Source organism: Gorilla gorilla, chromosome 1 (genome assembly GCF_029281585.2).
Source record: "Gorilla gorilla gorilla isolate KB3781 chromosome 1, NHGRI_mGorGor1-v2.1_pri, whole genome shotgun sequence".
NCBI lineage: Eukaryota > Metazoa > Chordata > Mammalia > Primates > Hominidae > Gorilla > Gorilla gorilla.
In genome coordinates, this window is record NC_073224.2 from 17,251,397 (window position 1) to 17,257,396 (window position 6,000).

Below are 6,000 nucleotides of genomic sequence, written 5' to 3' on the forward strand. Positions count from 1 at the left end.
TAGTACCATGTTTAATAAAATACACATAGTAAACAGACTTGTCTCATTCTCAACCTCAGAGGAGAAAACTTAATTTTACTATTTAATATTATGTTAACTATATTTTTAATTAGATAAAGTTCTATTATATTACAAGCTTAAGAGTTCCTTTTTAAAAATAAGAACAAACATTGAATTGCATAAAACGCTTTTTTCTGCTTCTATTGAGATGATTGTATGATTTTTTTCCCACATCAAATTACTTTTTTTTTTTTTTTTTTTGAGACGGAGTCTTGCTCTGTCGCCCAGGCTGGAGTGCAGCGGCGCAATCTCGGCTCACTACAAGCTCCGCCTCCCGGGTTCACGCCATTCTCCTGCCTCAGCCTCCCGAGTAGCTGGGACTACAGGCGCCCGCCACCACGCCCGGCTAATTTTTTGTATTTTTAGTAGAGACAGGGCTTCCCCGTGTTAGCCAGGATGGTCTCGATCTCCTGACCTCGTGATCTGCCCGCCTCGGCCTCCCAAAGCGCTGGGATTACAGGCGTGAGCCACCTTGCCCGGCCCCACATCAAATTACTTTTATTGATTTTCAGGTGTGAAACTAACCTTGCAACTTGATCTTGATACATTGCCTTTTCTATCTAGTGCCGGGTCGCGTTTGCTAAACATTTGTGTCGAGTTTTTCCGTCTTTAAATGAGAGTTACCGTAATTTTTCTTTTCTGCAGTTAGACCAAGAAGATCACTTCCGTCTCCTGGGGACGGCACTAATTTAAAGCTGGCTGCCCGTGCCTGGGAGGGCCAGTGTCCGGTTCTGTCTTATTCCCACGCTGTGATCTCGGGCCCCAGCTGAAAGCTGGGAGCGTTCAGCAGGCACCTTCCTCCTTGACATGTTCCGAGCATAGGTTTTTGTGCCTCTGTCCCAGGAGAGTGCCAAAAGCTCTGCTGAGTTTCTCAGCTCAATAGCCTCTCTCTTGTTCCGGAACTGGCTGCTGCCCTGCAGGGAAGTGCTGGTCTAAGTGCTGGGTCCGCCTCTCTCGGACTTTCTCTTTGTGGCCTTTCACATTCTCACTGCCTTGGCCATTATTCTCTGCCTTCAGACGTGTTTTTGTTCTTGTCTTTTTCTGTTTTGTCCAGCTCTTCTCGTTATTTTCACTGAAAACTTTGGTCCAAGCAATGGTCAGCCCCTCCCCACTTTGCTTTCCATCCCCAGACTCCCTCCCTTCCTCCAGGCCTCCAGGGAAGACCCTTCACACCTACATAGTCCAAACACTGTGGATGCGTGATGTCGCCGACCTCCTTGCTGCCAGCCTGTGCCCATCCTCCCCAACCATACACCACCAAGTAGCACTGCCTTGCACATGTCACCCTCCTACTTAAAAGCCTGCCATGGAGGCTGGACATGGCGGCTCACCCCTGTAATCTCAGTGCTTTGGGAGGCCGATGCAGGAGGATTGCTTGAGGCCAGGAGTTTGAGACCAGCCTGGGCAACATGGCAAGACAGATCCCGTCTCTATAAAAAACAAAACAACTAGCCAGGCAAAGTGGCATGTGCCTGTAGGTCTAACTATGAGAGTGACTGAGGAGGGAGGATCACTGCAGCCCTGAAGTTTGAGGCTGCAGTGAGCTATGATTGCATCACTTTACTCAAGCCTGGGTGACAGAGCAAGACCCTGTCTAAATTATAAAAAAGAAAAAAAGCCTACAATAATTTTGAGCAGCCTACAGGGTAAAGCCTTCTTTTCCAAGCCTTGAACTCGAGCACTTCAAAAAGATGCTTCCTGGCTGGGCACGGCGGCTCATGCCTGTAATCCCGGCACTTTGGGAGGCCAAGGTGGGCGGATCACAAGGTCAGGAGTTCAAGACCAGCCTTACCAATATGGTGAAACCCCCATCTCTACTAAAAATACAAAAAAAGAAAAAAGAAAAAAATTTAGCCAGGCATCATGGTGTGCGTGCCTGTAGTCTCAGCTACTTAGGAGGCCAAGGCAGGAGAATTGCTTGAACCTGGGAGGTGGAGGTTGCAATGAGCCGAGATTGCGCCACTGCATTCCAGCCTGGGTGACAGAGAGAGACTCTGTCTCAAAAAAAAAAAAAAAAAAAAAAAAAGAAGATGCTTCCCCTCTACCCCAATGCTGCCACGCCACTGCCCTCACTTTCTACCTCCTCCCTAAAGCAGCTCTCCTAGCTCCATGGGTTTACGTGCAGTTCTCAGAATGCACTGAAGGCTCTTCTGTCTCTGAGCCTTTTCCCCTCTGCTCTTCTGCCTCTAATATCCCTCCCCATCTCTTAGTTGCTTTAGTCCTGCCTTTCTCTTACAACCGATTCAGGTCCCTTTGTCTGTGAAGTTGTGACTTCCACATCCTGTGACACTCCTAGGGTCCCTGGAGTGCCTTCCTGTTGCCTTTGAATGGTAAAACAGCAACCTTGAGCTCTTCACTGATTCATCTGTGAGTTGCCTTTTCATGCCCCACCAACCAGCTGGCTGCTCCTCACAGAAGTCATCCCTGAACCCCGTTTGCAGGCTTATCACTAGCAATGACAGATGCTCAGCTGGTGAAGTAAGTACTCTGTGGATGGTGGTGACTCTGGTGGTGGTTAGAGTTGTCTCTCAAGCGTGTCTCGCTCTCTGCTGTCGAAGCTCAGGGCAGCTACACTCCCCTTCCTTTCTGAAGTGAAGCAGGGCTGTGGTACCAACTTTGGCCAATGGAATAGGGGTAGCAGGAATGCGTATTCCTTCAAGGCAGAGGGTTTATAAGCCTGTGCACGGTTTGCTGCCCCCAAGCCCCACCCCGGGTTCTCTATTTCCTGTTGGGAATCTTGGAAATACAGGTCAAGATGGAGCCTTCTTCACCCTGGCTCCATGAATATCGACACAAAACAGAAAGCCCACCAACCACATTGGTCACATGGCATGAGTGAAAAATCGACTTTTAATCCCATAAGCCACAGAGAGAGGGTTTGATTGTGTCTGTGACCGCAGCCTACCTCACCTCCCGCACCTCATGTGATGCTGCCAGAGACGGTGAGGAGGGGGCTGCTGCTGCTGCTGCTGCTGGTGGAGATGATGAACAGAAGTCAGTAGAGGCGTGGCTCTCACTTCCCATCATGTCACTTGGGCCCCCTTTGCCCATAGCCAGAAGAAAAGATCTTGCCTCTAAATTGTCATAAAAGTCTGCCTAAATAAAGAGGGAACAAAATTTGAGGCAGTAGTTCCCAAACTTGTTCACACAGGAAACAACTTAAAATTGCAGAACCATTTTCTCTTCGGATGATTCCCGAAGACAGCAGTAATGAAAGCTACCTCAGGACACTTGCTCACACCCCAGGTGCCTTCTTCATTATCTGGAACCTTTACAGCAACTTGGCAAGGTGGATGCCATAAGTTCCCATTTTCCAGGAAGGAGCAAAAAGTTTCCAGAGGCCAGGTGGCCTGCGTGGAGCCAGGGAGATGGTGGTCCGTGGGGATGCTGGTCTCTGATGGGGAACTGTTGGCTCCAAAGCCCAGCAGCAGTTCCCTCATTCTGAGTCCCAATTTTAGTATGTGAACTAGGAATGAAACAGCCAGCAGGGACCATTTCTGTATTCTAAGTATCTCTTATCAAATTGAGAGTAGATGAGCACATTAAAAATAAACTATTGAACTCAACATAATTAGCTGCACATAATTTTATATTAGTTTACTCCTATTTCATTTATTTTGTTTTCTGCTACCTCTTCTTAGCAAACAATTAGTAGAAGCACAAAAGTTTCAAAAACAGCCAGGCACCGTGGCTCACACCTGTAATCCCAGCACTTTGGGAGACTGAGGCGGGTGGATCACCTGAGCTCAGGAGTTCGAGATCAGCCTGACCAACATAGAGAAACCCCATTTCTACTAAAAATACAAAATTAGCCAGGTGTGGTGGCCCATGCCTGTAATCCTAGTTACTCAGGAGGCTGAGGTAGGAGAATCGCTTGAACCAGGGAGGCAGAGGTTGTGGTGAGCTGAGATTACGCCACTGCATTCCAGCCTGGGCAACAAGAGCGAAACTCTGTCTCAAAAAAGAAACAAAAAGTTTCAAAAGCGTTTTATAGGAGGAATTTAAACATAGACAATGTTTTATGTGTGTATGTGTGTGTGTTTTTTTGAGACGGAGTTTCACTCTTGTTGCCCAGGCTGGAGTGCAATGGCTTGATCTCGGCTCACCGCAACCCCCGCCTCCCAGGTTCAAGCAATTCTCCTGCCTCAGCCTCCCGAGTAGCTGAGATTACAGGCATGCACCACTACGCCCGGCTAATTTTGTATTTTTAGTAGAGACGGGGGTTTCCCCATGTTGAGGCTGGTCTCGAACTCCTGACCTCAGGTGATCCACCTGCCTCAGCTTCCCAAAGTGCTGGGATTACAGGCGTGAGCCACCGTGCCTGGCCCCTGTTTTATGTGTTAATTCAATTTTAGCTTGATTTCGAGTAAAATCCCTCTATTATTCCATTCTAGCCCAGGGACCTCCTTGGGTGAGGCCCGGGGACTATGGGAGCACCACTTAAGAACCACTAGTAATTAAAGTATAATAATAAACCAAAACAAAACAAAACAAAACAAAAGAACCACTAGTAAGGCACCTCCATCACCCCCTCCACCCCAACTCTGACCTCACTTCTTCAGAGCACTTCCTCTCAAGCTCCAGTGGAAGACAATTGGGCTATTTGGTGAAAGTCAGCCCTTAGCTTCTTGGAGAGGGTCCACAGGGAATGGGCAGCTTGAACTGAGACTTTTTTGTGATGTTAAACCCTGGGGATCCTCTAACTGGGTCATTAGCTCATTTCACAAGTACCATAAGGGTCAGAGAATTTCTAAACTCCTGACCCAAGAGCAGAACTGATGGCCTGGCCTCCTTCCTGTCTTGCTTTTCGCTCTCTGAGAATCTTATTTTATGCACCTAGCCATTATGCCACACGCTTGTGGCAGTTTTCATATCAGGTTCTATAGAGAGGTCATCAATACGGTGTCTGACTCTGCTGTCAGGCGAACAGGCATTCACGTACTGACCCTGCCTCTTATCTACCTGTGTGCCCTTGGACAAGTTATGTGGCCTATTTAAGCCTCAGTAATCTTTTAGTTAAAATGAGGGATAAGATTATTTGGAATACTTTGAATATTCAACTAAATAATACCTTTGTAATATTGAATACTCAATGAATGTTAACTATAATTTTAATATTGTTAAATTCTCAGAAAGTATCCAGTGACCAGTTTAAAATTCTTGCTTTCTGCTTATTATGTAACAGGCTTGATTTAAAAACTTATTCATCCATTCATTCAACAAATGCCTGGTGAGCACACAGCCAGGCACTGTGCAGCCCACACGCCTGCATCCACACATCGAGGGCTCATAGTTTCACGCGCTCCTTCTGTGTGCATCCAACATGGGGGTGAGGTGCACACCCCCGGGCCATATTGGTTCAGGCCCTAAAGTTACTGGTTATCAAGTCATGGGCAACAATGGCAAGTTTTCACCAAATTCCACCTGTGGAATTTGACAGAATTAGATCCAAGGCGAGGGTCTTTAAGACCCGAAACCCATGACATGTGTGCTTGATGACATGTGACGTAAGTCCCATTCCTGTGGCATGTGTGCTCGATGGAACGGCCTCTCAGGGACTGTTCCCCACCTGCTCTAGAGACTTCACTCTGGTTTCCCTTCATTTCTTCCTGCCTAGAGGTCTCATTGCAATTCTGGCTTTTGTCTAAGGTCCAAGGGTATGACCTTGAATCTCTGTCTCCCTGTTCCTATAAATGAAGCTTCTGGGGTGTTTACTGTGTCTCAGTCTGCTCTGTATTGAACTGAATTTATTTGCTCAGGAGAAATTGTTATGAGACCCATGGAAGAAACTAGTGGAGCTGATCATAAGCCCTGATTCTCAACATTATTCCTGGGACCTGTGTTCCCAGCTCCACACCCCACTGCCTATCAGCCTTCATCCTGTCCTCCCTCTGAGCGACTCCCAGTGCAGCTCTCTCACACCCACCTGGGTGTGGACAC